Below are 9,264 nucleotides of genomic sequence, written 5' to 3'. Positions count from 1 at the left end.
GGGTGAGGTTTCAAAATATTGTCGTGAGAATACTTGGGAGTTTACCATATGCTCCCACCCTGTTTTGACCCATCCGTATACACATTATCCCTCCTTTAATGGTCTGTGGGATGTGGCGCGAGAAAACAATAGGTTGTGATCTTGCAAAACACAATAGGGGGTGTTTGGATAATGATTATCTATCTTCCCTGTAAAGGATGTGAGCAGCACTGCCCAATCATCAGAGGTAGGCTGAGTTTGGACCTGGTAGGGTGTATATGGGATAATCAAGGATTGGGGTGGAGTCCCAAAATGACAGATGGCAGCTTTTAGGCCCTTAATAGCCAGATGTGCTACTGCAGCTGGATGCCAATCAATAATCTTCACAGGGGAAGCATGGATGGATCCATAACAGTGGACCTTGTTGCCATAAACTGCAGTGGGTAAATCCTTGGTATCTAGTACACAAGTGAAAAAAAAGTGAGACCAATCAATGCGTTACAATTAGGCTTGTTTTGTGGCATCTTCTACTTTTAGTAAGGCCTTGGTTGCAGCGGGAGTTAGCACATGAGGAGGTGATGTGGCCGTCCCCCTTCCAATATTTCGAACAAAGGTTTTAATTCATGGAAGGATTTTCAAAAAATGGTCTCAACCAGTTGATATCTCCCAAGAGCTTCTGAAAAGTCATTAAGAGTATGGAGGTGGTCTCTACGGTTTCCAGTTTCTGGGGTATAATCTTATCAGGAAAATAATGGATCCTAGAAAATGACCTGTGTCAACAATTTGGACCTTTTCTGTAGCAATATGTAAGTCCCATTGTTTAAGGGTTTTTTGTAATAAGGAATAAAAACTTGTTTGAGTAATTCTAAGTCTTTATGACACATCAATATATCATCCATGTAATGGATTAACAAAATTGGATAGGTCTCCTGACTGGTTTGAGGGCTTCCTGAACATATAACTGACACATCGTGGGGCTGTTGGCCATGCCCTGAGGTAGGACCTTCCACTGGTATCTTTTATCAGGTTCAGTATGATTAATTGATGGGACAGTAAAAGCAAACCTGGGCCTATCTGGGGGTAAAGCAGAATAGAGAAAAAAAACAATCCTTGATATCTATTATTACAAATTCCAATCTTTTTTGTAGGGCCGAGAGTATAGGAAGGCCCTTCAGATGGGTCCAAGGGTTCCATCTGATCGTTAATGGCCCTCAAGTCATGGAGTAGTCGCCATTTTCCTGATTTTTTCCTTATTACAAAAATTAGGGTGTTCAAAGAGAGGTGGAGGGCTCCAAATGTCCCAATCTTAATTGTTCATCCACCAGTCCTGTAGCTGCCTGTATTCTCAGAGGTTAATGGCCATTGTGGGAACCCACACGTGTCCTCCGTCCTCCATGGTATGGGTCGTGCTGCCCCAATGGCGCCTAGGAAAACCCAGGCCTTGTTTATGGGGGTTGGCGATCGGTTCAATGGGCGTGAGACAACCCTGTTCTAATCGCCTAGGCCTTTCCCTTCCTATAGCCCATCCTTGACATCATGTGGGGCCACTTGTGGGGTATTCATTGATAAGGTCAGTCCCATGGTCTGCATAACATCCCTCCCCAAAGATTAACAGGCAGGGGAAGTACATAAGGGAATAAATTGTCCCTGTCGGCCATCGGGCAGTTGTCCAAATTAGAGTGGCAGAGCTGATCATAGGGCATGACTGGTAGCCTAATCCTTTGTAGTGAGTAGAAGATTTTGTGGTAGGCCACGATTGAGGCCACCATTTTGAGGAAATTATACTTTTATCAGCCCCAGTATCCAGTATGCCTTCGAATTTCTTTTCCATTAATTTCTAAAAAGCTCAATTTTAGGCGGTTGTTAAGAACCACCAACATGCCGAATCATGACCAGTGGACCCCATGGGTCCCTTGGTATCCTGTATCGTGGCCTGGGAGCATGGAAGGAGTAATAACTGTGCTATTCTATCTCCTTTACTTATGGAAAACCCCATCGGGACTTGAACAAAGAATTTGAATATCAAGAGAGTGCTGAGCTTCAACAAGGCCTGGATGGACTATCAGTCCTTGTAGGGAGAGATCCTCTCAAGGACAAGGCCTATGGTTCCCGGGGTAGAGGCCCCACAGTCTGAGCAGGACTTGGCTGAATGCCCATCTGGGGCATTAGAAAGAAGTCTGAGGCGGCACGCAGGTCCAATTTTGTGTCGGCTCTTGGGGGACCTCCTCTGCCGGGCCGTGGCCCTGTGAAAGCGGTTCCCATATCTTTGAGGGCCCTGGGACCGGGGCCCACCAGCCTGCTTTTTTGACATCTCATTAGGTCTAGTCTCCAAAGGAGGAAGTAGTTTGCCTTTTACTGTCTCAGTGATCGCACTGGTCAGCCCTATGGTAGCCTTTTGCCACATCGGACACAGGGTTATGACCCCTGTCTTTTTTGTCATCCTGCAGTCTCTTTTTAGATGGCCTGTTTTCCCACATTGAAAGCATGATCTTTTATCCGTCCCCTTTTAACGGGCGGCGCTGGAACTTCAGAATGGCAGCATACAGGCCTGAGTTAGTAAGGGCCCTCCAAGTTCCCTGCAAACTCTAAGCCAATCCTGTAGCCTTTATTTCTTCTTGGGGGCTATGGCTATTGGCACTCCTGGGTGGCTTGCTCAAAAACGAGCTGTTCTATTAGTGGTGCTGCTTGTTCAGGATCGCCAAAGATTCGTCCTGCAGCCTCTGTCATTCTAGCTACAAAATCTGAGAAATTTTCCTGGGGTCCCTGAACGATTTTTGTAAGTTGATTATCAATCCCTCCTCTCCTGGACAGTGCCTTCCAGGCTCTAATAGCCATGCTGGAGACCTGAGCATAGGCGCCCTAGTGGTAAGCACACTGATCAGCTGCAAAGCAGCCCTGTCCTGTTAAGAGTTCAAAAGTCCATTCTTGTTGCTCAGGTATTAAGGCCGTAGCATTAAGGCTCTGGCCTGTGTTTGGGCTGCCTCATACCAGAGCCGCTTTCCATTCCATGTATTGGCCCATGCTGGCAAGGGCTGCCTTAGCAATCATCTGCCAATCAGCTGGTGTCAATGCTGTCATGGCCAACCTGTCGAGTTGTGTTAGAGTAAAGTTGGCTGTGACTCCATACTTTCTAACTGATTCTGCTAATTCCTTAATCTGATTATATTCAACAGGGCATGGACCCGTCCTCCCTCCGAGTCTCAAAGATAAAATGTCATATCAGCTTTCTTCTCACCTTCTCGGGACTAGTGAGAAGGCGCTGAGCGTGTCTCATATGGGAGGGGGCGCCGTTGGTGGCGGCCGTGCTAGAAGGCTTCTATTACTTCCCCTACATTCATCGGGGTAATATCTTTCCTCCTCATATTTAGCTGCTTCCTCATCTAGCTCAGCCTCCTCCTCTGAGTCTAAGGTTTTATTTTCAGAGCTTTCAGAACTGTCGAGGTTCAGCGCTTCTAGCTCTTTCACAGGGTATAGGCTGGCTCCCCCTCCTGGTTTATGTGTAGAGGAGGAAGTGCTGGAATCTGAAAATTTCAACGCTCCCTTGTCTGCGGACTTACCGGGAGGGCACTTTTTCTTTCTTAGGACGTCTTTTTTCTTGCGCGCGCCCAACCTCTCACTACGTTCGGTTTCTGACAGACTTTCTCGGACTACCTCGAGAGTGGCCTGTCCTTCTATTACTGCTGCCTTACATGTTTCATCCTTTAAAACAATTTCTTAACCAGCTTCCATATAGCTTTTGGTCCCCTAGGCGCAGATCCTCTTCCGCCAATTTTCTATCAAGGTCTTTTCCAAGTTTGTTCCATCAGGCAATCGTAAACGAGCCTGAACAGGCAAACCAAGGCGCCACCCTCTCCACCTCCTTCACAAAGTTTTTAAGTGTTCCTCCTCCAATTTTGATGTCCCTCTGCTTTAACACTGTTTCCAAGGCCGTGACCACAGACTGTGAGGGATCCCATGATGGGCCAGGAACGCCGGCGGCTTATCTCCGTCTGTCTGACAAGGCGTGAGGTGAAAAGGTAGAGACAGACACGCTGCTCTCTTATGTCACGGAGTCTTACACGCTGCCTCCCAGACGGTGCCGCTTATCTCACCCGGCCTTATCATTTTCCTTGCTCCTCAACAGTCAAAATCGAAGGTAAAGGGAGCTGTGAAGCTCACTTATATCGAGAGACTGAGACGCCTTCAGCTGCTGTGATCGCCTTTTAACAGCAAAACGTGAAAACAGAACATAAAAGTAGGGTGGCTCCCAGGACAAATACTATAGCCTCAACAAATCCTTCCCAAAATTTGACAACCCCAGACCAAAGTCCAAGAGAGGGCTGCCTCTCGATCTACCTGTAGTTCTGAATCCTCCTTGTCGCCAAGGGATCTCCGAAGGTGCTGGCGATGGCGAGGTCTTTCCCGGTTTTGGCACCAGATGTCCCACGCTTCGCCCCGCCAGCAGGAACACGCGCACACACAGGATCCTTCTACAGAAAAAGCTTTACCGTCTTGAGAGGGAGAGCATAAGCCACAATGCGGAGACGCCGAGTGAGGAATAACCGTCCCTTATATAGGAAACTATCCTCGCCTGGGACGTGTCACTCTCTGACTGGTCTGCCAATTATGCCAGATGACGTACCATAACGTACGTGTCCCTTCGAGTAGGGAAGTTACCAGGCGCCTGCGTATTGCCCTTTTTACTAGGTGCGTTCTGCCAGATGCTGGTGCCATCTTGTAATGGAGTATGTAAGGACAGCTCCTCGGACAGCTCCTCACATCTGTGAGGACAGCTCCTCGGACAGCTCCTCACATCTGTGAGGACAGCTCCTCGGACAGCTCCTCACATCCTTAGGAGATCATTTGTTGCTCCTTGGCACCTCTATCCTTGAATCTGTATGAAAAGATTCCATCTGCTTCTGATTTTCCATGGGAGATAAGCTATTTAAGCACTGGTAGGTGCTTAGTAGATGTGAAATAAGTTACAATGACATGAGTATATCAAATACTCACATACTAAATAATTAAATCAAACAATGTATCCATTATCTCTTTGATTTTTCATTAGTTTTATGTTTTAGTTCTCATGAGGAGCTATGACTCAATGCAGTAAGAAGTATGATTATAAAGAGAAATATATGAATGGAGACAATATCTTCCAATCATATGGATACATGCCTTTATTCATAGGGCCAGTGTAAGAGTTTCATAAGCATTAAGAGGAAAGATGAGAAGTTAAAAATTTTAAAGGATATTTAGCACTGTATAGTCAACAATATTAAAATATTGAAATTAAATTGATGTCATTTAATCTTAGGTATGATAATATTATTTCATGATATTGAGGAACCACTATTAATCTTATCAGCTTCTGTTTGTTTGTTTGTTATAGATTAAGACTGAATTACATACAGATAATAAATGTAACAATTGAAATTCCTTAAAAACAATGGATGGATGGAAAAACCATAAGCATATGAAGTAAGACTGTCAAGAGCTGATGATCATTGAAGCTGATCCAAAGGGTGCAAACAAAATTCATTAAACTGTTTTCTCCAATTCCGTATATATTTTAATTCTCCACAATAAAAGATTTGGGGTTTTTTCAGAGTAAATAAAACAGAACAACAAAGCAAAGAAAGAGGAAAGGTGTATAAGTTGTCAGGGGAGATGTTCTATTTAGGAAATTTTCTGCCTGTCTATGTGTTCAAGGCTCTTCTCAAGTGTATCTGGTTTCAGTGTATCTGGTTTTATTTGGAGGCCCTTGATCCACATGCACTTGAGCTTTATAAAAGGAGATAAGAATGGGTCAATTTAGGATCTTTTGGAAGCTCATTTAACAACAAGAGGCTGTGCTAGGAAGGTGGGTCTTAGTGAGCCCAAGATTGGCACACCAAATGATATCTCTAGATATCTCATCATTGTTCATGGGTACTCTTGCTGACATCATCTGACCACTGATGTGATTTTTTTTTACTTTGCTTGAGAGTTGAAAGGGAATTCACATTGATGGCATTGTCATCTGTCTAGACAGAGGAGACTTGAGTTGGTAATGTGCCAGCAGATAACATTATAGGCTGCCCTTCATAATAATGTTCTCTGAATGACTGTGAACCTAAGTAGACTCTACCACAACCAAGTTATAGCCCTCTGTATACCAATATTAAACTTTACTGATATGAAATATTTTGTCTATTTGGGAGGTAGGAGAGTTTTTTTTTTTTTGTCGTTTCCCTTATTTCTTTTTTTTTTTCTTTCTTTTTTTTTAATTAACTTGAGTGTTTCTTATTTACATTTCTAATGTTATTCCCTTTACCGATTTCCAGGCAAACATCCCCCTAATCCCTCCACCTTCCCTTCTTTATGGGTGTTCTCCTCCCCATCCTTCCCCCATTGCCGCCCTCCCCCCAACAATCACGTTCACTGGGGCTTCAGTCTTAGCAGGACCCAGGGCTTCCCCTTCCACTGGTGATCTTACTAGAATATTCATTGCTACCTATGAGGTCAGAGTCCAGGGTCAGTCCATGTATAGTCTTTAGGTAGTGGCTTAGTCCCTGGAAGCTCTGGTTGCTTGGCATTGTTGTTCATAGGGGTCTTGAGCTCCTTCAGGCTCTTCCAGTTCTTTCTCTGATTCCTTCAGCGGGGGTCCCGTTCTCAGTTCAGTGGTTTGCTGCTGGCATTCGCCTCTGTGTTTGCTGTATTCTGGCTGTGTCTCTCAGGAGAGATCTACATCCGGTTCCTGTCGGCCTGCACTTCTTTGCTTCATCCATCTTGTCTAATTGGATGGCTGTATATGTATGGCCCACATGTGGGGTAGGTTCTGAATGGGTGTTCCTTCTGTGTCTGTTTTAATCTTTGCCTCTCTATTCCCTGCCAAGGGTATTCTTGTTCCCCTTTTAATAAAGGAGTGAAGCATTCACCTTTTGATCATCCGTCTTGAGTTTCATGTGTTCTATGCATCTAGGGTAATTCAAGCATTTGGGCTAATAGCCCCTTATCAATGAGTGCATACCATGTGTGTTTTTCTGTGATTGGGTTACCTCACTCAGGATGATATTTTCCAGTTGGTTGCAGAGTCTCTTAGAAGCTCTTCTAATCACTCACTGCATGGTATCAGAATCAGATATGAGTTATCTCTCCAAGTGTCCCTCAACTCAGGGTATGAGTGTTGTCAAATTCTTCAAATTTGCCACCAATATCTACAAAGAATGCTAGAAAGACAGTATATGGTATTGAAGGACTGTATGATAATGTTCTTTTAAATCAATATCTGAGGTTGTTTCAATATGTGTGGCCAAGGAAATGGCACTATTAGGTGTGTCCTTGTTGGAATACATGTGGCTTCTTAGGAGGAAGTTTGTCATAGTGCAGCTGGGTAATGAAACCTTCCTTCTAATGACCAGGGAGTCAGTCTTCTCAAAGCAGCCTTCAGAGGAAGATAGAGAACTCTCAGCTTGATCTGCACTAAGCCTGACCTGCCTTGATTCTATCATGTTCTATCCTTGATGAGAAAGTTCTGATATTCTGACCTTGTAAACCAGCCTCAACAAAATGTTGTCCTTATAAGAGTTGCCTTAGTCATAGTGTCTGTTCACAGCAGTGAAACCTGAACTAAGACAGAAGTTGGTACCAGGGGACAAGGTTGTGCTGTGATAGTCCTGACCATGCTTTTGTTTGGAAGAATGTGAATTTGGGGATTTTGATTTGGAAAGCAGTAGAATACATTAAGTGGTACTTAATGGGCTTTCTTAGTAGGGATATGGAAGACTTTGTTGTTGAGAGTGATTTGAACTTTACAGTTCTGGACCAAGAATTTTTAGTGAAGTAGAATTTCAGTATGTGGCCTACAGACTGATTTTGTGGTATTTTGGTTAAAAGTCTTGAAGAGTCTATTTGAGGATAAGGTAAAGAGATTTATAATAATTGCATTGACAAAGGAATTCTAAAAATACCTAGTAGAGACTTTGTTCTCTGGTAGAATTTTATAAAGAGTGTTTTCCTTTTGCTTTTGTTTATTTGTTTGTGTTTTTGTTTTTTGTTCATATTTATTAGCTCATATCCTCAGTTCACTTAATTTTTATTCATTAACATGTTATTATAAAAAGCATACAAATAAATATGCATGTAACAAGATTATCTAGACCCATACACCATACATCTCATTTAACTTCTATACAGTTAGAACAGCCAAGTTATGGGACTTCACATTGGATTCTGCACTTTCATTATCAAAAATAATCTTATGCATATATCTAACACAAAAAACTGAAAAAGTATGAGAGATGAAATTAAAACAGTTAACAGAGCAGTGAATGAAGGAAAGGCCATCCAGAGACTGTCCCACCTGGGGATCCAGCCCATATACATACAGCCACCAAACCCAGACAATATTGCTTATGCCAAGAAGTGTATGCTGACAGGAGCCTGATATTGCTCTCTCTTAGAGGCTCTGCCAGATCACAACAAATACAGAGGCGGATGCTCACAGCCAACCATTGAACTGAGATCAGGGTCCCCATTGGAGCAGTTAGAGAAAGGATTGAAGGAGCTGAAGGGTTAAGAAGGGTTCCCCATAAGAACAACAATACCAACAACCAGAGCTCCCAGGGACTAAAATGTCATCCAAAGTGTACACATGAACAGACCCATGGCTCCAGCTACTTATGTAGCAGAGAATGACCTTGTTGGGAACCAATGAGAGGAGAAGCCCTTGGTTCTGCTAAGGTTAGAATCCCCCCAAGTGTAAGGGAATGTCAGGGTGAGGAGGCAGGATGGTGTGGGTGGATAGGTGGAGGAACACCCTCATAGAAGAAGGGGGAGGGGGTTTATGGACAAGAAACTGGGCAAGGGGGTAAGATTTGAAATGTAAATAAAAAAATGCAATAAAAATTAAAAAAATAATTAACAACTGACTTTATATCCTTTTCATGATTCAAGTAGTCATTACTTGCTTTCCTTTGATTCCTTCCTCAACAGCCAGTATTTACCCTTTCTTTCTCTCCTTTTTATATGTTATACTGTGCCTATATGCACATATGTTTATATGTATATGTGTATATGTATATATATACATATAAAGATTTTTCATTAGCTATTTTTATATCTATTTATTTATTTTATTTTTATGTGTATGAATGTTTGCCTGCATGATATACACACCCATCTGTAAAGCTGAGAAATATTTTTAAAGCACAGTCACTTATGTATAAATGCTGAATTATATTATTATAAGTAGAATATACTATTTTTTACCTGTTTGACATAATATAAACTAAGGCAAGTATCTGAATTATCACAGTATGTCCC

Source organism: Rattus rattus, chromosome 2 (assembly GCF_011064425.1).
Source record: "Rattus rattus isolate New Zealand chromosome 2, Rrattus_CSIRO_v1, whole genome shotgun sequence".
NCBI classification, from domain to species: Eukaryota; Metazoa; Chordata; class Mammalia; order Rodentia; family Muridae; genus Rattus; species Rattus rattus.
The sequence above is the reverse complement of the archived record's forward strand: the minus strand, read 5'-3'. Positions refer to the sequence as shown.